The following is a 19,573-nucleotide window of genomic DNA, read 5'->3' as shown; positions in this document are numbered from 1 at the left end:
CACACTTTGAATACTGTGTTCATTTTTGGGCCCCTCACTACAAGACAGACATTGAGGTTCTGTAGCATGTCCAAGGAAGGGCAAAAAAGCTGGTGAAGGGTCCAGAGCACAAGTCTTATAAGGTGCTGGAGGAACTGGGGTTGTACAGCCTGGAGGTAGGGAGGCTCAGGGGAGACCTTATCACTCTCTACAGCTGAAGGAGGTTGTAGCAAGGCAGGTGTCGGTCTCTTCTCCCAAGTAACAAGTGATAGAACAAGAGGAAACTGTCTCAAGTTGTGCCAGGGGAGGTTTAGACTGGTTATTAGAAAAAATTTCTTCACTGAAAGGGTTGTCAAGCATTAGAACAGGCTGCCCAGGGAAGCAGTAGAGTCACCATCCTGGACGTATTTAAAAGATGTGTTGTTGTGTTGTTTAGGGACATGGTTTAGTGGTGGACTTGGCAGTACTAGGTTAACAGTTGGACTCAGTCTTAAAGGTCTCTTTCAACCTAAACAATTCTACGATTCTATACGGAAGGTGGTCAGTTGCATGATCCTTAACAGCTCTAGAGTGACTCACTCCTTCCTACTGAAGACACAAAGAGACTGCAACAAAAATTGCAGTCTCTAGTCTGTCTTCTGAGCATGAAGGGATTAGAACAAAGATCCGTAACTTACTTCCTGGCTGGGTGCAATCTTCCAGCAACCAGTACCAAACACATAAGCTATATCTGACAAAAATTAATTTCACAGTGAAAAACAATTCCAACACAGCCATCTTCTACCCTTTGAGATTCTAAAATCTAAGAATTGATATAGGTGGGAAAAATTAAAAGTTATGTGGGATAGCAGGTTACTACAGGTCATCACCCATGGAGAAATTTGCCACATTAAGTATACATAAACTAATTTGAGGAACAGCATCCCTTGGTGATAAAAGGGTGCTTACCACTGAGACTCTATACAAAGCTGACATGAAGACACTGATATACAGTCACTGTATACTGTAACAACTCCTGATGCCATGCCTCTCTGCACCATGCTATTGTAAGAGAAATTCAGTAATTATTACAGAAAATCCTGTAATAAACTTCTGCCTGAATTGACTCAGAGGCAGTTCTAAAACCATTCAAGTGTCACTGATGTTCAGGTGACCAGCAAGAAAACAGCCATGACAGTTCCCTCAACCACCTTACCAGGTACTTGCAGGAATATCTGGGCAGACCCAAAGGCAGAAATAAGTGTCTGGGAGCAGGTCAGCAGTTTTCTAGCAGAGGTAGTACTAGCTTATACCAGCTTAAAAGTTTGGGAAATGATGACTCAAGTAACTGACGATGCCAAAATAGATCAAGAAAAAAAAGTCTTTGCTATTAGGAGATGGTTACTTTCTCCTCAGATAAAAGGAAACTGAAGAGATGGTCAGAGAAGGGAAGGAAGTCAGCTAGTCACAAGAAGTAAGTCTTAGAGGGGGGACTGTAAGTGTCATCTGTTTTGACGTTAATTAAGATTTTAATCAGAGTCTCATGAGAACTACCATGCTTTTGTACATATAAACACATTGTGCAACTTTCTGCCATTAAAACTGACTCAACAGCAGTGCGCATTAAATGCAGGGCAGAGTTTACTCCAGCAGCTCCCTCTGTCCTGACAGTCATCCAAAGCTTCTCCCCTATCCCATACCCTCTTAGCACTGAGCTCCAACAACAGCCGGAAAAAGCTAAGTTGCAGTTCTGTCTGCAAAGGAAGAAACAAACTATTTTTGTATCACAGAAGTATGGTACTATATACAGGGAGCAAAAATAGTTGAACAATTCCAGAAGAGTAACTATTGATAACTCCCTGTGAAAACTTAAGTGTGAGTGGATTGCAGGAGGCCTGGGTAAAATAATATTTGACGTTGTCATCAATGTCTTGGACTACTAAATAAGGATAAGCTTTTTAAATTTGTGGATAACATCAAGATGCAGGCAGATGCAAACAAATTACAGGGTAGAACTAGAACTACAAATTATCCAGAAAAATATTTATTTCTTTTAAGAAAAAAAAAAATCCTAAAGTCCTCTTGGGACACATATACCATTACAAAAAACATGAGGAGGCTATGCTTGGATTCATACTTAGACACAGCATTTTAGATGATGAAGTAAGAATCAAGGAACACCTACACATAGGTTACAGATGCTCTAATGTCCATCTGAGTTGAAAATGCTGGTGCTAAGAAATGAGGTTTCAAGTTTAAAGTTATTTCCAGTTTAAGCAATACCAGTTGAAAGTTATTTCCTCATCACTGCACCTCAGGCCTGGATAGTACTAGGAAGCATGAAAATTTATGAGATAGGTGAGCTCACCTGCCAGCTTGCTCCAGCCCACTCACCATTTCTCCAGCTCAGACCACATGACTTTGCTCACTGAGGAAAGCTAACCCAGTAAAAGAGAATTAATATAATTTCTGACAGATGAGCAGACAACTTTTAGGAGTATCAGCAGGCAAAGCACAGCAGCATCAGGCTGTTAGACTTGCAAAGCCATCTCATGAAGTCTCATTGTAAGACTCAAGATTTCTGACACTATTGCAGATTACATTTTTCCTGAAGTAATCCTGAGAATTTACGGACAGTCTTGGTTTCAGATCAATGTGAGACTTCCCAGAGGGATCCTTCTAAACTGTGAAACAATTACAGTAATTCCAGTGCTGTTGACAGCAAAACGATTGTCACAGGGTTGTTCAGCTGGCCACTGGCAGAGAAAGCACCCAAGTTTACAATGATTATGCCTTAAATCCTACATTTTATCAGAAGATTTTAGTGAAAAACTCAAAACTGAACATATATATCACTTACATCAGGGCTCATGGAGACGCTGATTGCCAATGTAAGCGGTAAGACTTGCAGTCCTTACACTCACATGTCAACCCTCTGACTTCACTGGGACTGCAGGTTTACAAAGCAGATCCCAAGTTCTATTTGAATAACAATTTCTCTTTCAACGATTTAAATCTTAAGGAACAAGTTCTCTGTGCTGCTGTGGATTCATCTTATGAACACCTAATCTCTAGGCTACAAAATAATCTGTAAGCAAAGTGGTATTTTTACACCTTACATGGTACCGATTCATCTTATGATCTTACAGGGGGAAAAAAAAAAATCCCTTTCCCATATAGTATACTAATATTTCGAACAAAACCGGAAACTAAACATTCAGTTCACTTTTTAAATATCAGCTTGCCAAAGTTACACTAAATTCTCAAATTTTGTCCTCACTCTTCTTAAAGCACTGAGAATTCTCATTACATGTAGAGCACGTAAGCCCTGAAGCATTCGGGCTGCACCTAGAGAGGCTAGGCAGTAACTTGTGGGTACTGTATGGCGACTTTTGTAACTATTTACTCTGCAGTCTTAATAGGTGAACTGGTCAGGACTGCTGCAAAGAGATGGAAGCAATGGCCTGCAACAAACCAGGTGCCTCCTCCATCCCGAAGTGATTAGATGTTATTACACGACAATACCAAGCTATTAGCTCGTGAAGAGCCTACCTGCAGGCTTAAAGCAAGTTACAAAACTTGTTTTGCCACAGACAACTATGTAAACGAACAGATGAAAAAGATTTCTTCATACTTAAAAGAATGCCTGGGGGAGAATATGTGCTAATGAAGACATTCATGCCTTGATTAGTTTCGAAGGCTTTAAAAAAATACTGTTGTACAGTCATTAACCAGCAATTTCTGGGGTTTTTTCCCCTAAATAATTCTCCTATTAGTATTAAGTAAATACTTCGTTAAAAGAAGAGGACCAGTCAGCTAGGTTCACCAGCAAAGAACCACCACGGGCTCAAATATATTACAAAGACGACCTGGCATATGCAGAGATCTTTACGGAAGTCTGGAGTTATTACATCATCATTTAACCTCTTTTAAGTTTGAGAAAATGGAAAGATAATGGAATCACGTGAGTTACACAGCCCCTCAGCAACTCTGGAAAAAACGTAACTTAAGATATGGTACCACTTACCTACCAAAAAAGAAAAATATAATTACTGTATTTTTTTCCTACTTCAGCAACTCGGAGGCTAGAAAGCAAAGGAACGCTGACTGCTTCGACTAGCATCTCTCTGCAAACCTGGATGCACAGCACATTCTCCTTCCTTATCAGTTCAGGGCTGTTCCCTGTAACGGTGTATTTAGTGCTTTAGGTAAACAAGAGTTGAGTCCTATAACCCATGTAACGACAACGTCCGTGATCCAGTACTCAACAGGGAGAGAACAAAACCGCCGAAAAGCAGCACCATTTCATTTTCACTGCGCTAAGTCTTTTGTTTCAGCAGCAAGAGGCCGCCTACACTGCAAACACTTTACTTACTTAACTGGACCGGGGCGTCCGGCTCCGCCGAGAGCCGCCACCACCGGTGCCGCCGCCTCGGGCGCGTCCAGCCCGGCAGCACCGAGCGCTCGCACCGGCACGGGCCGGAGCGCGGCCGCTGGCGCCACGCCGCTGCCCCCAGGCTGCCCGCCAGCCCCCCGCCGGGCCGGGCCCACGGCGAGGAAGAAGGGAACGGGGAAGAGAGGAGGGGAGGGGAGACTCCCCCCGGGGGGTCCCCGCCCGCCGCCCGGCCGGCTGCTCCCAGGGGCCCCGGGGGACGGGGGGGGTGGTGGTACCGCCCGGCTCTGACCCGCGCCCGGGGCCCCGGCCCGCCGCACTCCTCGCGGCGGCAGCAGCTCCCGGGCGGGAGGGGACGGGGGGAGGGCCAGGCAGGGGCCCGGGAAGTTGCCCCGCCGGGGGCAGCCGGCAACGGAGGAAAGGGCAGGCGGCCAGCGCCAGCCTGGCGCGGCTGCCCCGCGCCGAGGAGAGCGGTGCGCGCCCGGGCGGCAGAGCCAGCGGCGGGCTCCCCAGCGGGAGGGGGAGGAGCCGCCCGCCACCCCCCGGAGGGGAGCGCGGGCGCCAGCCCCCCGCGGAGAACGCGAGCCCCTACCTGGGCCGCAGGGGCAGGTCGCGCAGCCTCCCCTCAGCGGCCGCGCCGCGCAGGCTGCCCCGGCCCGCCCGCCGGCGACCGAGCAGGAAGCGAGCGGAGCCGCCGCCGCTGCAGAGGCGGAGGGAGGCGCGGAGACGGCGCGCCCGCCCCCTACCGGTGGCGGACCGGGGCCGCGGCGGTGCCGCCCCTCAGCCGCGCCCGCTGCCAGCCCGCCCGCGCCTCGCGCCCGCCGCCACGGCCACGGCCCCCGCCTCCCTCCCTGCCTCCCTCCCGCCCGCCGCAACCGCGGGGCCGTCCCGGTTAGACGCGGGTGGGGCGCGCGCAAAGTGCCGGCGCGTCTGACCCGGCTCTGGGCAGACCCGTTCCCGCTACCCCCGGGGTCTTTCTACGCGCCCCCCCCCGAAGGCGTCCCCGGAGGGTCGCCCGGGCTGGACGGGCGACCACGCCCCCCCCAGCGCCGCGGGGCGGGGCGGGCTCCTGCGGTGGCCCCCGGAGCCATTAGTGGCGGGTGCTGCCCCGGGGAGCAGCGGGGCCGCCCCTGCCGGGCCGTGCTGACGGGCCCCGCGGAGAGGCTGGGTACAGATCCATCCTAGCTGGTGTGGCGGCGCCGCCCCGCACAGCTAGCACCGTTCTGCACTACTTTTTCGATTGTTTAATGAAGGCTGATACTCAAAAAATCCGCGACGTGTGTACATCCACAGTCACGCGTCCACAAGTGAACGGCTGAGGGTGCGGGGTGTGGCCAGGGGTCAGCCTGGCGCTGCGGGCCGGGAGGGACTGCGGGACTGTTTGAAATATTTGTGCTTGTTTTCTTCTGTATTTTAAACACCTTTTTTTTTCCCAGATACACCAGAAATTATCTTCTGTTACTGAACAGAAAAGACATTTTCTGCTTAAAAAAAACCCCAACTTTTTATATTTAAATACTTTTGATTAGTAGGGCAAAGTTGATCTGTGTTACTGCATAAGAAGAAGAGGTAATACCTTTCCCCTTGGTGTGCTCTGTGGCTGCTGTTTCTTTTTCCTTTGTATTTTCTTCCTTTTTTTTTTTTCCTTTTTTTTTTTTTTTTTTTTGGCACTGATATTCCTCTAACCCCACCATGAGTTGGCATAGATGGTGAGATAGATAAACTGGAAGGACACCCTTTTATTGTGTGGCAGTAGATTTCTGCTGGTCTAACTCCCCTCAGCTGGACTATTGCTGGGGTGGGTATAGAAAGTGCTGGGGCAGCAGCCAGACAGATTCAGTCGATTCTGCTATTGTCAAATCACAAAGAGAGCATTTTTACAAAATCAGCGTGGCACTTCTCTTAGCAGAGAACAAAGCCACAGCTAAAATACAGGGCATATAGGCATCATCAAAGTCAGGTAGACAAAAGGAAGTTTCCATGTCTTATTTTAATTACATCTGGTCAAGAGATCTTTCTTTTAATGGGTTTAAAATAACATACTTTGATACCAGCTGCTCCTTGGTACAGGATGGTTATCTGAACATCAATCAAGTAATTTCTTTAGTAAATTCTCACAACACATTGGAGTTTCAGGCATGCTGTAATCTCAGCAGAGAAATACCCAGTGGAAGCATTGCTCAAGAAAAGAAAGTCTTTAGAGCTTTTAATTCTAAATTATGATATATATAGATCTTAGTTTGATAGTTATTTCAGTGCTTAATATATGAAATTTCACCACGTTCCCCTGATTATTTCTTAGGTGACACTGTCTGCATAATAGACTAATAAGGTCAGTATGCTAAAGGAGGCTGGCTCCTTTGATAAGCAAATGTTTACAATAGAAACAAACATTTTAAAAAGATTACACAAGTCGCACTATCAAATTAGTAAAAGATGAAATAATATTATCTGCAGAATAACCAATACCTCAGAATACATCTGTATCAAAGTCAGAGAAATAAATAAGACTTGAGAAAGGCTGCGATTAAATCCCATTGATTATTTACCTGGCTGAAAAGGTGCCACAACGCACACAGGGTGGAGAGTCACACATCCCTGGAAATGTGGCAGCTGGCAGGAGCCCAAAGAAGAGGGGATATGCTAGCTCCCAGTGTCTCAAGAAGGCTCCAAGTTCCTCTTTTCCCTTTTTTCCTAATTTGCCTTATAATTTTCCCTTTTTCGTACTTTCCTTTTTTTGTAACTTGCCTTATAAAGAAATGGCTATGGCCATTAAGTAGAGGTCCTACGTAAGAAGTACAAATAGGACCTATACCTACAGGAGTTTATTTTGCTTTTTATTATCATCTGTGATGAACTGACCATTTTTGCTTCGGTAGATTAAGAAATTCAGTATGAAACAGAATGTGTTTCATAGCCACATACATCTAAATGTTTCATCACAACATAATGTGTTCTAAATATATCATTTTTAAATCCAAAATTCTTATATTTATTTAAAACAATAAAATAGCTTGTTTTTATTGTTACACTGTTAAACTCTAAGAAAAACATATACCATAACCGTTTATTTTGCAAACATCAGAAACCAAAATGTCTTAAGAATTCAGGTACATTGGGCCTGAACAAAAATGATCTTGTTGGCCTTACTTCCATCTTTAAGTTTCTTTGCTACTGTCTTTAGCATCTGACCTGAATTTACTTTCTGGTCTCTCTCGTAAGTACTAATTTTTACTAAATGAAATTATAGCACTGCACTATGTTGTTTGGTTTTGGTTTTTTTTTAATTGAAAATGAAAACATTTCCTTCATGTAATTACAGGAAAGCTAAATGTGATGCATGCTTTATTTAGCATCCTAGGGCTAATCAGGATAAATGAAAACAAAGTAAAATACAGAAGCAAACCCTTTCAGGTGCTTTATCTTTAGGCTGTTGATTATTGCCTGTGGTAATAGATGTTCTGCTAATCAGTCATCAGTCTTGATTCTCAGTTCTGGTATCCAAGCAATTCCTGGTGGCTTTTAAAAGTACTTTTTTTCCTGAAAGCCTAAACTTCACATTTGTATGCTATAAACTAATACTTCTGCCCTAGCAGATCTTTCCATGGTGTTTTGAATGAGCTAACCTCAGACTGCTGGCAAGACCCAACTCTCAAAACTCGAAATATCTGTGGCATAAAAGTTACTTTTCTCAACACAGTAGCACAATCATAGGAAACCCTTTTCTTTGCATTTGGTAGGATAAGTATTACAGTGCTTTCTTAACTAAGATGCAAACCCTAGGCCATCTTTTAAATATTACACAGAAAGAAAAGGAAAAATAATAAAAAAGAAGAAGGTTGCTTGGAGAATGCTTCAGGCAGTTTGCCTTGAAGCAATTGGAAAATGTGATTTTCACCAAGTTGTGAGTTGCTTAACTATAAATAGAAACTAAAATGTATAAGCAAAACATGAAGCCCACTCCCCTCTTCTCTCCTGCCTCTTCCAAACACACGAGAATATGTTTGAAAAAAATCTTCCTTAAAACAAATTTTGTTAGCTTTCTGGCTGGTGTTATCAAGTTTTATATAAACAGTACTGGATGTGTGTCTGAAAGAGAATGTATTATTTAGTGTTTGCCCTATGATGTGGTAAGTATTTAAAATAGATACTTTCTCATTTTTGTGAATTCTCCCCCTGTTCCTATCATTTTATCTGCAAGCAGCCAAAATATCAGGTCTCTGATATGAGAAGTCTGAGTAACAATGGGTAGAAACGATGGATATGGAAGTAATCCAAAAATCCCAGTCCAGAGGATGGATTTGAACACCTCCAAACCTTTCTTGTCACTGATGCACTGATCCTGACCAATATTTCACAGATACCTCCTTTTCCTGTGATGTCAAAATCAAGTCCAAGCACTCCCAAACTTTCAGATTTGGTTTTTTTTCCCCTTTAAGTCTATTTTTATTTCAAGTTAAGTGCATATGATTATGAAAGGAAAGATGTATGTAAGTGAGCAAAATTCCACTGGAGTCAGTATAATTGCAGTTGCTAAACCACTAAACCTGCTCACCACAGGGTTTCTTATTTCATTTTCCTCTCTGTGAGTGCATCTAGTATTGTTTAACTCTTATAGACTGACAGTAGTAGAGACCAAAGTCTTCTGTAAATCATATATTCAGGATAGGTTAGAGGAAGCTTTCTTATCTTGTTAAAGTACCTCAAATGTTACAAGGGGCATTCCTAGTGTATGATATGCTATTAATTCCTTATGAAATGGGTTTTTTTTTGTGAAATCAGACAAATTGTTGCCAATGAGGACAGGATATTCTGTCATTTAGACAGAAGAAGTGGAAGGTGGTAATTTTCTTTTACCATATGGTATTCATAAATATTTGTCTTAACATCTGGTACATAGGTATTAGTGCAGATGTAGTGAAATATTGCTGGCTTGAGGTCTTATGTGCAATGTGTAATGAGCTGGAGACCCACACAAAACCTGCACGCAGTGATAAAGAGCAAAATGGCAATCTTTTGCAAAACTCTCTAATCTGTTGATGTGGAGATCTTATGGTTCCTATATATGATATTATTGTATCTAAGCAGTCTCCCAAAGAACTTCAGAAGTCCTAAAAATCAGTGCTTCAGTTTTAGATGAGGAGCATCTGTGGGACACTTCCAACTGAGATTGTACCCATTCAAATCAAGAACAAGCATCACCAGCTGGAAGCTGTGGACACCCTGAGACAGACACACTATAGATGGTATTTTTCATGAGTTGTGCTGTGAAAGTCATGAGCGCCACTCTGAACATCTTGCGTTCGCATGAGAGCTCTTCTTTTCCACACAATGAAACTCCTCCTGCTACAACTCTTCCTTATAGGAAGCATATAAAGCTTGCTTCCAAGCTTATTAATGCTTTATTTCAGCAAGATATTGTTCCTGACCCATAAGCTCTCAAAGAGATCATACCTTTCCCAAGGTAGAGCTCCATGCCTTCCTACAGCTCTCAGAAAAAGGGCAAGTGCTCCCCTCCTTCCCAGCATGTCCTTGCTAAATCGCTTGTATCTATCCATTGCACCACCCTGGTTGTGTGAGCTATCCCACAATATCACTGTGATCCCAGTGAGATATTGCAGACCTGCAACTGCATTCAGACCTCTAATTCCTGCTGTTGGTTCTCCATGTTGCATGCATTAATGTACAGGCACTTCAGATGGACACCCACTCGTGCTGTTTTCCCAGAACAGGTATGAGAGCTTTCCCCGTAGTGCCATACTGTTAGCACTTCCTTACTGATGTGCATTTGCTTAAGTTGACCTCTTTCACCCTGTTCTGTTGATTATACATCATTCTGCACCATTTTCTTGCTGAACTGGTCCACCACTTCCTTACTTGATTGTAGGTTATCATCTCCCTCACTTGTCATTCCTAGTTTAAAGCTCTCCTCATCACGTTGGCCAGCCATCTGGCAGAGTTGGTTTTGCCCCACTTTGTCAGGTGGGTCCTGTTTCTTCCTAGCAGTTGTTGACCCTCAGATAGGGTCCTGTAATCATAAAAACCAAATCCCTGTTATTGGTGCCAGCTGCATGATGCCAGCTGGTGATCTTCAGTATCTGTCACTCCTCCTCAATCCCTTCCTTTCCCTTCTCTGCTGGTTTTTAATGAGAAGACCTGTGGGGTCAGGCTCAGCTGGTGCCACAGCTTTGCTGGACTAAGCTCCTGGTCCCTCAGCTGCTACCAGAGCACTCAGTCTATTCTGAAGGTGTAGATCTGCAGATGGGAGCAGGAGCCTTCCTCCTGTTGCTAGAAGCCACAAGCCTCCAGCCTTCATCATCATTTCTTTCCTCCCACCTGTGTAACTGCATGAGCAGCAGGCTCTGTTTTTCAAAACACAACTCAAATGATGAGAGAGGAATCGATGGACAGTCTCTCCATGTCCACCCACACCTTAGTGCTTAATCAAGATAACAGCTCTTCCTGTCTTAACCAACATATCAACCATTGTCAGTAGTTATCATGTCTGTTCTTTTCTAGTGGAAAGGAAAGAATCCCATCTTGTGAAGAAACTCTCAGAATGATGAAGCAAAAACATGGGGCAGCTCAGCAAGTGTCTGGAGGGTAGAGCCCATACTCAGTTGGGCCCTTAGGTGTTACAATAATAAAAATTCTCTGTATCCAGAAATAGAAAGCAGCCTGTATAATTATGGATTCTGCCAGCTCACACAGTTCTCACCAACATGGAATGACCAGACCCCATCCTTCAAAGCCTCAAGTGATGAGTAAGATAAAAAGTGCAGAAACATTGCTGATCATGCTATTCCTAGTGTCATGCTTGGCTAGACCACAGAAAAGAAATTGCATCCTTAGCTGTAGATTGATAGACACAACCCTGAAGAGGGGATTCTAGCTTTAACCACAGTGTTACAGAACTGACTTTGAAAGTGAAAAAGAGAACTTGAACAGCAAACATACTTTGTGTGAAGCAGATCCAACTGCAGCTGGTCTTAGGCCAAAGGGATTTATCTAGAGACCAGACTAGGCTGCACAGTTGCCCAGCTAGTACAAGCAGCTCGACTCTAATGAAGGCATCCCTGGCAACTGTGGAAACTCCAGCAGCAGACAGCTGGTGATGCAGCAGAGCTTATGGCTCACCAACCATAAGATCACACTGTAACAATTATCTCTTCAAGAACCAGGAGATACAGTACTCTGAGACTAAAATCACAGAATCACAGAATCGTCTAGGTTGGAAAAGACCTTGAAGATCATCCAGTCCAACCATTAACCTAACATTGACAGTTCTCAACTACACCATATCCCTACACGCTTTGTCAACCCGACTCTTAAACACCTCCAGGGATGGGGACTCCACCACCTCCCTGGGCAGCCTATTCCAACGCCTGACTACCCGTTCTGTAAAGAAATACTTCCTAATATCCAGTCTAAACCTTCCCTGGCGCAACTTGAGGCCATTACCTCTTGTCCTATCACTTATTACTTGGTTGAAGAGACTCATCCCCAGTTCTCTGCAACCTCCTTTCAGGTAGTTGTAGAGGTCAATGAGGTCTCCCCTCAGCCTCCTCTTTTCCAGACTAAACAACCCCAGTTCCCTCAGCCGCTCATTGTACGACATGTGCTCCAGACTCTTCACCAGCTTCGTTGCCCTTCTCTGGACACGCTCGAGTAATTCAATGTCCTTTTTGTAGTGAGGGGCCCAAAATTGAACACAGTAATCGAGGTGCGGCCTCACCAGTGCCGAGTACAGGGGCAAGATCACTTCCCTGTCCTGAAACTGTGGCTGTTTGGACACTAAGGTTAGATGGCATTACTTTGCAGCTATGGGGCAAAGAACCAGAACTTCTGGAATGACTTGGAAGGTGTTGGCTCCTCAGTTAACCCATATGCCCTCTGATACTCTTCACTTGCCGTCTTCCCACCAGTATTATGCCTCTTTGGATCTCACTGCTCTTGCTGAGAGTCTCAAAGTAGCACAGTAACATTCATAGTGAAATGCAAGCAGACTCCTGCTTTGCCTGCAGCTAACCAACTCCTATCTCAAGAGCTCTTCACAGTCTGGCTGGGGCAGAGGTTTAGCCTTGCTGAGCAATAAAACAAATGCAGCTGGGAGTTTCTGTTCATCTGGTCACAAGTATGGTGGTTTTCTGAGCTTGGCAGTTTGGGAGGATAAAAAGTATTTCTCATTGATCACTTCCTCCTACCACAGAGTTGACACAGCCACTGTAACTCAGATGTCTTTGAAGGAGTCTTACCTCAACAGTCAAAGAAGTATGGTATGAGACGCAGCCAATTTTAACAACTGTCTCATTAAGCAAGATAACTTGTCAGAACTGACTCCTGTTTGCAGCAGGGCACTCCTTGTACCTCAGCACTTTTAACTGTTTCTCATGTTGCTGAGTTCAATACTGTACAATCCTGACATGATAGATTTTCTGACAAAAGAGCAAAATGGCTTTCAGTGAATTTTAAAAACATATATTCCCATATGATACAACTACAGATAAATTTTAGTTCAAATAATGACATTGGGAGAATGCTTGCTCTGTTTCATAGTAATGTGCTGTACAAACAGCATAGGAAAGAAAGAGCTCATGAGGTACAGGAAGATGCAGCTTGTAAGTAATTCAAGGCAGGCACCCTTTGGTGCTGGGGTGTTTCCTACTCTGCTTTTGCTGGGTCTGTTCACCCAGTTTGTTAGGCTTGTGTTTAAGTCTCAAATACTAGCTTGTGGATTGTCCAGACAGCATAATCTCCTAGATCTCCCCCCTAAAAATGTAGAGGGGCCCACCTTCCTGGGGAAAGCCAGCTTCTTCAAATAAACATGTTCTTTTCCCTCCATTAGGTCTGCACAGCAGGCCATGCCCCATCTTTTGAGCTTATGTCTCTGTAGGAAATTTCACTAGTTTTAAAGGATGTGAGATTGTACATTTGCCTGCCTGTGTAAGTGCCCAAAATGGCTTGCACTTCTTAAAGTACTAACAGCCCTTTTTGGCAACACTCCCAAAACATAAGACAGCAATTTTGGTTTTTACTATTTGTATTTGCCTGAATGTATTTTTTTAATTTTTTTTTTTTTCATTTTTAATTTTAACAATATAACTTGTCAAAAGGAAAATCTACTTAGTACTTTTTTTAAAAAAAATAATCTAGGGAAGACTTGAATTCTAAATTTTTATTACTTGCAATCGGTCTTTTATCCTGCAAAAGGAAACATCATGAAATGAAAGGAAAGGAAAATACTGGAGGAGTGAGAGTCTGTTATGCTGTTGCACAGTTAGTTTCTAGACAGGACATATTGAAGCTAAAGTCACTTGATTTACACTAGACAGAAGTGTTACTGTAACAGATTTGTGTTACAAAGCATCCTTTTGATGTAGTTTCCTTCTTGAAGTACTGTATTTCTGTTAAAAATTCACTGAAGATGTTTCTCCCAGTATGCTGGTTTAAATTATCCCTAAATCCTTTCCCTAAATCCTAAAGGATTTATCCCTAAATCCTTCAGAATACACCAAAACTGTGACTGGTTGATCAGATAAAGTCACACATAGTTTTCATAGAATATTAAGAAGAAGCTGAAAGGTACATTTAGTGGTCATCTAATCCATCTTTGTACTTCCCATCAGAATCATGAACCTTTCCTTACAACCGCTACTTTATATTTGTTATCTCCATCTGGTTATGAGGAATCTAGTTTCCATAAGTGATCCATACAATTACCTACCCATGCTTATGATCCTAATGTCTAACCTAAACTTTTCTTGCAAGCTCATTTCTTCCTCTCATCCATGGTGATGACAGAGAACCATGTGTTTGTTTTGCCTTTGCTATTAGCCTTTTATGTGTTTGAAGACTTTTTTTTTTCTGTTTTCTCTCAGCCTTACCTAAACAAAACAGTCACACTTCCTCTAATCCTTGCTCACAGATCATGTTTTCCAGACTTTCAGTCTCCTTCTCCGAATTACAATTTATTTGAAACATGGTGGCCAAACCTTGTCACAACTCTCCTATGCAGGCATTGCCAACATAGAATTATCTATGGCACCCAGTACTCTTACGTGATGTTTTCTTCCGTTTTTGTCATAGCAATCTTGTTGACTGATGTTCAGCTGTGGCTGTGTATGACCCCTACATTCTCTTCTGTGGAACTGCTACCCTGCTGGGAGTTTCCAATCCTATATTTATACATCTGATTTTTCGAACTCTAAATTGTAGCCTGTCTTTTTTATACCATCTCTGCCATGTGTCAAGATCTTCTTGAAGTTAATCCTGTTCTCTAAAGTCCTCACAGGCTTTTTCAGATTGGTTGTATCTGCTTATTTAACAATTAGATACTCCATCATCTGGAGTGTTAATGGGAGTAGTGTTCTGTACTAGAACCAGGTCAGACCACCGGGGATAGTGCAGCACAAAAGGATTTTGGCATTATACAAACCAATGCAGTTTTTTTCTGTCAGCGTTGCACCCATGTCATAGCAGTTTTCTTTAAATCTCATATGCCAAGATTGCTTCTCATGAAAAAATGTCATGAAAGGCAGAGTCCACAACCCCACCACCATCAAGGTACGAGACATCCAGTGCATTTCCGCTATCTACATGGCCTGTTACCTTGGTTAGGTTGCTCACCTAAATAATTTTATTCTTCTTTAGCATGATAGGGCCTCTGGTGATTACCTGAGGAAAGACATTTGGTCTTCATGGTATTTGAAGTAACATTTTTTTTTCATTAAGAGAATTTTCATTGATTTCACAGCAATTAGGCAATATCTGCCCACCTAACCACAAAGCACATTTGTAGTCACAGAATTATTGTTATTTACATACTACCATTTTTTAATTGAAATAACTAGAAAATCCTGCACTTTCTGAAGCTGCTTTTGGGGGATTAGATTTTATTTCTTGTAGCACTATTACAAGCTAAGTGAACAAAAACTGCTTACAGAAACATACACTAGCATTTCCATAGGAAATCTTCCCTTCCTTATTTAAGACTAATCTGGTATTAATGTGTATCTTTAATCAGAGGCAGGCCTCTATTTCAATTAATAGGGCAGGGGTTCTGAACTTAAGAGCACCTGTGGGCATGTAAGAACTGTAGCAGTAGAGAGCAATTGATTATTTTGCCAGCAGCATGCATCACTTGATACGATTTCTCTGACTGAGGCTTGCGATGGAGTTGGAACTTAGATTTCAGCCGGAGGGAGGGGTTCCTGGAGTAAAACCTTAGAACCAAATGCCACTGAATGTTCAGAGTGATTTGTTCATTAATCTGATCCTCCCAAACCATATGGGAGTGCAAAAAAAACCCCCAAATAATCCATAAAATAGCTTTATCGACTTCCAGCAGAGAACAATCTGGCTAGAAAATTTCTGATGAAATATTTTCTCATCAGGATATGCCATTCATTGAAATCAGAATGTTCCACAGGAGAATTTCCATTTTTGACCAATTTCCAATGGAATCCAGGCAGGTTTCCAAGACAAATGAGCCTGCCAGTTTGCCTGCCTTCTCAACAGCCTTTCTGGCTGGTTCTAGAGGATCTGGGTTTACAGTCTCCTTCACTTTCAGGCTGAGAGAGTGCTGATAGCTGGGAAGGAAGGACCCTCTAGTTTGTGACTTCTTGGCAGTCCCAATTCCCCAGACAGGCAGGGGGGCGAGGCTGACAGGCTGCCCCAGAGTTGAGGCATCACACCATGGAAAGACTCAACACTCCTTGGTTTCATTCCAAGTTTTGAAATATTAAAATCTTCTGTTAGAAAAAGATCTATATTTCTTCATGTTGCTCTAATGAGTTTGTATTCCTGATCAGAGCCTAACACTGCAAGAGAGTGCATATCTATTTTTATAGGTTGTTGTATAAAATTACACAGATATAAACGGGGCTCTGGCAGGCTGACTACACATAGGCATATAAATAATAAAGGTCACACCTAAACATAAGACAAGGAAGTAGTGCCCGTGGTGATGTGATTACATACTATTGCTATTACTATTGCTTTTAGAGGCAAAAAACTGACATGGAAATGTTACTCGTTTACTCAGAACAAAAAATCATATCAATATCATCAGGTTTACCATGGCACAGTCCAGCATGTTCTGTTGAGTCTTAGTTAACATAAAATATCTTCTTTTGTGCCTTAGCTGATCATCCAGTTCTGTCTTCAGCCAATGAAAACACTTTCCCTGCCTGTTCATTTCACTTTTCACTTTTCATTTTTCATTTTTCACATCCTAGTCTTACAGTCAAGGCACTTACTGCTCTTACAACTCAGCTCACAGAGGGAGTATGTGACTATTTCTTATCCACTTTTGTGTGATGACATTGCCTCTGTCTCAGACTTAGCCTAACATGGCAACATGACCTATGTGCTGATTCTGCTGTTGACTTGGGGATCTACAGGAAAAGGACAGTAGAAAACAGCTATGGAGATGGTAGTGACTTAAAAGCCACACCAGATTTTTCTGAAAAGGCTACTTGCTATTAACGTTATTCACTGTTGGTTGGCATTCCCACACTAAAATATTTTGGGAAAAGCTCCAGTATCCCTTTCGTGATGCACAATGTCAAATACAGAAAAATATACAATTAGAATTACTAAATGTAATGAAAACTATTAACAATCAGCTAAATTGGGATAATGTGTGGCTTGCCAAATAGTAGAGCTTCAATCCAGAAACACCTTTGGAAACTTGATGAGTGGGCCAGGAGAAGCCTCATAAAGTTTTAAGAGGGGAGGTACAAAGTTCTGCACCTGGAGCAGAATAACCCCATGCACTGCGAATTAACTGACTGAGTAGCAGCACTGATAAAAAGGGCTAGTGGTGGGGTCACAGTGGATGCTAAATTGAATATGAGCCACTAACATAGTGAGGGAGTGGGAGCATGTGATGTACAAAGCCTGGGGGAGTTTGTTCAGCCTGAAGAGAAAGCCAAGAGAGTAATCCAATTGTTGTTTTAAACTGTCTAATGAGGGAAGGATAGAGAGTTTAAAGACAAAACAGAATTGCACAGTGAGTGGACAAGAGTGTACATTCAAAACCTGCAGGAAGGAAGATTTCAACAAGATAGACAGACACAAAGCTCACAGTGGGAGAGATTAAACACAGTGGGAGAGATTGCCAGCAGAGGCTGAGAAATCTCCATCCTTGGAAATACTCAAAGCCTGGTTGGATAAGGCCTTGAGCACCTTATTCTAACTTGGAAGCCACCCCTACTTTGCGCAATGGGTTGGACCAGGTGATCTAGAGCAGACCTTTGAAATCTGTGCTTCTGTAACTGTGTTCTCATTGTGAATAAGACAAACTGCATACTGGGCTGTATCAGGACACTGGTCAGTAGATCAGTGGGAGCTCTTTTCCCCCTTATTCAGCACTGGTGAGGCTGTCTCTGGAATGCTATGTGCAGGTTAGAGATCACCAGTTGCAGAAGGATGTCAAGAACTGGATAGGACCCACAACACAGTCAAGGGCTTGAGACACTTGACTGACAAGCCATAGCTTATCATGTAGCTGGTTAGGCTTAGTTTATCCCATAAACCAGAGTTTATGGGATTTAAGCTTGTTCCCTCTGGAGAAGAGGAATCTCAGGGGTGATCTGATAGCAGCCTACAACTGCTTGAAGGACAGTTACAAAGACAACAAATCTGAACTCTTCTCAGTAGTGACAGATAGCTTGACAAGGAGTGAAAGCCACAAAGTGCCAATTGGGAGGTTCCGTTTGGACATTAGGAATAACTTTAGGATAATGGCTCAGCAGAGAAGCTGGTCACCCAGAAAGACTCTAGAATCTCTGTCCTTGCGGGTTTGCCAGTCCTGACTAGACAAAATCTAGCTGACCTGGTTTAATGTTGGCTATAGTTCTGTTTTGAGTGGGAGGATAGACCAGTCAACCTCCATAAATCCCTTTTAACCAACAATTCTGATTTAATTAAAATTATATTTTCTAAAATTCTATTTGATTAACTTAAACACAATTGTCTAGCTGAAAGCAATACCTCTCAAAATTTCCTTATTGCAAGTAAGCAGGATATCAGGGTAGGACATACTGTCAAAAAACCCTGTTATGTTGTACTCATGATTTTTCCTAACCTTTTTTTCCCCCAACTAGCCACTGTCAAATACAAAGCTAAAGGGACCATTCGATTGACTTATCTGTTAAGGAAAATACCAGTTCCAGATTCCTAAAGGCAAAATGGCTCTTTTCAAATTTGTAGAATGTAAATATTTGCTGAAGGTAGTAAAAAGTCTGACTGTCTTCCAGTCAATAGTCACAGCTGGTAGACACAGTATGTTCAGATACTGCCTCTGAGGGAGCATGAAATCCTGGTGCTGTGCAACATCTGTGAAAGTTTTCATATTGATTTCAGTGGAGCAGGATTTCAAGCAGATAGTCTTAATCTGCCCACTTATGAGACCGTAAAACAGTGATAATTTACCATTCATTTGACTAAACTTAAAAAGTATGTGTATTTTAGAAAGTAAACTAAGCAAAAGGAGGTGCCTTGTATAAGGCTAAATATGTGTTGGCAAAGATGAGGCATTGGATGGATTCACCTTTGACTACTTATCTAATACTCTTTGCACATGATAAATGAGTTGTAAAATATCCTTATTTTTGCTATCATGCCAAATATACTTCCATGTGATGAATATGGGAGAAATCCTGACTCCTTTGAAGTCATGGCAAACTTCCCATTGCCTTTATTGGCCAACACCTTGTGTGGACATGATTGTGTGAAGCATATGAAATGAAATTTTAACAGATGTGAGCGAGAGTTGCTGGCAGAGATGTTTCTAAGACCAGATTATCTGTTATATAGTGATTAAACTTTATTTCCCACTTAGTGAAACATCCAGTCATGTTACAGGATAACAACTACTATGCCAAAGACGGAAAACACAGAGGGACTGGGCAGCAGATGAAAGGCTGGTGTCTGAGCCTATCTCAAAGCTCAGGCTCTTCTTTCTGTTTGTTACAGCATTCTTAGGCTAACCCACATTCAAGTTTCTTCTGTTAAGGACGATCTTATTTCTTGATTTTCTTTCCAAAATACTGGTGCCCCAATTTTATTCTCCTTGACTTCAAAGTGAGCATATTCACTCCCTCTGTGAATACACTTTCATACACTATATTGCAATATTTTGTATTTAATGGGCTATTTTTAAATGAAACTCCAAATTTTTAGTTTCACAAAACCTCTGGGTGGTTTTGACTCAAACTG

The 19,573-nt window shown here is 42.6% G+C and overlaps 1 protein-coding gene across 1 annotated transcript in view; it reads right to left on the bottom strand.

Annotated features, from left to right (window-relative positions):
• The window catches only part of FAM3C (FAM3 metabolism regulating signaling molecule C), a 29,433-nt gene extending 24,346 nt beyond the window's left edge, over positions 1–5,087 (bottom strand). Inside the window, exon 1 of the mRNA XM_074870177.1 lies at positions 4,944–5,087. The gene's annotated coding sequence lies outside the window, so the exon portion shown is untranslated. The remainder of the gene's footprint in view (positions 1–4,943) is intronic.
• Positions 5,088–19,573: the final 14,486 nt, after the last annotated feature.

The sequence above is a fragment of the Strix uralensis genome, chromosome 5 (assembly GCF_047716275.1).
Source record: "Strix uralensis isolate ZFMK-TIS-50842 chromosome 5, bStrUra1, whole genome shotgun sequence".
Classification (NCBI taxonomy): Eukaryota; Metazoa; Chordata; class Aves; order Strigiformes; family Strigidae; genus Strix; species Strix uralensis.
This window is presented reverse-complemented; position numbering and strand designations above follow the sequence as displayed.